Here is a 1,603-nt window from a genome sequence, read left to right on the forward strand (position 1 = left end):
ACAAATCCCAGAATAAAAAGAAAAAAGAAAAAAAGGAGAGGCTGGGAGCTTCAGTCACTGACCAGCTTGAAAATGGCCCTCAACCCCTCACCTGGACTGGCCAGGCATCCCAGTGGGGACCCCCACCTTGAAGGGGGTGTGACCAGCTGCAAACAGCTATCATCCCCTCACCCAGGCTGGCCAAGCACCCCAGTGGGGACCCCCACCCTGATCCAGGACACCCTTCAGGCCAAACCAGCCAGCCCCTACCCATGCACCAGGCCTCTATTCTATATAGTAAAAGGGTAATATGCCTCCCAGCAATGGGATCAGTGGAGCTGAGAGGTCTCCTGGCACCGAGATCAGCATGACAGGGGGAAGCGCCTAAACCCCCGATCGCCCTGCGGCTCTGTGTGTGACTGGGGGCGGGCCACAACCTCCCTATCTGCCCTGCTCTGTGCCTGATAGGGGGGAGGCACCCTAACCTTCTGATTGGCCCTGCTCTGGTCCAGATTGGGGGGAGCTCCCGAACTCCCTGATCGCCCTGCTCTGTGCATGACAGGGGGAAGCTCCCCAACCCCCTAATGGGCCCTGCTCTGTGCGGGACAGTGGGGAGCTCCCCAACCCTCTGATTGACCCTGCTCTGTGCGTGACAGGGTACGGAGCCCCAACCCCCCTGATGGGCCTTGCTCTGTGAGTGACAGGGGCAGTGCCCCAACCCCCTGATTGGCCCTGCTGTGTGCGTGACGGGGTGGCAGCACAACCTCCCCATGGACCCTGCCTTGAGTGTGACAGGGGGCGGTGCCCCAACCCCCAATTGGCCCTACCCTAAGCATGACTGAGGGTGGCACCGCAACCTCCAGATCCGCCCTGCTCTGTGCATAACTCCCCAATCGGCCCTGCTCTGAGCCCAACCAGGGGCTTCACCTAGGGATTGGGCCTGCCCTCTGCCACCTGGGAGCAGGCCTAAGCCAGCAGGCATTATCTCCTGAGGGGTCCCAGACTGCGAGAGGGCACAGGCCGGGCTGAGGGACCTCCCCTTCCCCCGAGTGCACATATTTTTGTGTACCGGGCCTCTAGAATAAAATAAATATCAAAAATAGAAGTCTGTTTTACTATGGTTGCAAATATCAAAAAATTTCTATATGTGACACGGCACCAGAGTTAGGGTTTTTCAAAATGCTGACACGCCGAGCTCAAAAAGTTCTCCATCACTGGCATAGGGACTATCTATACTAATAAAAGCCTAGGTGGGTGTTGTGCGAGGGCATCACCTCGTCACAAGATGGCCACCACAAGATGGCTGACAGGGGAGGACAGTTGTGGGCAATCAGGCTGGCATGGGAGGGCAGTTGGGGGTGATTGGGCCAGCAGGGGAGCAGTTAGGGGGCAATCAGGCTGGCAGGAAGAAGTAGTTAGGGGCAATCAGGCAGGCAGGCGAGCAGTTAGCCAGCAGTCCCAGATTGTGAGAGGGATGTCTGACTGCCAGTTTAGGCCTGAATCTGTAGGGAACGGGCCTAAACCGGCAGTCGAGCATCCCCTGAGGGGTCCAAGATTGGAGAGGGTGCAGGCCGGGCTGAGGGACACTCCCCCCCCCCCCCCCCGTGCACCAATTTTGTGCCAT

This window comes from Myotis davidii, unplaced genomic scaffold (genome assembly GCF_000327345.1).
Source record: "Myotis davidii unplaced genomic scaffold, ASM32734v1 scaffold923, whole genome shotgun sequence".
Classification (NCBI taxonomy): Eukaryota; Metazoa; Chordata; class Mammalia; order Chiroptera; family Vespertilionidae; genus Myotis; species Myotis davidii.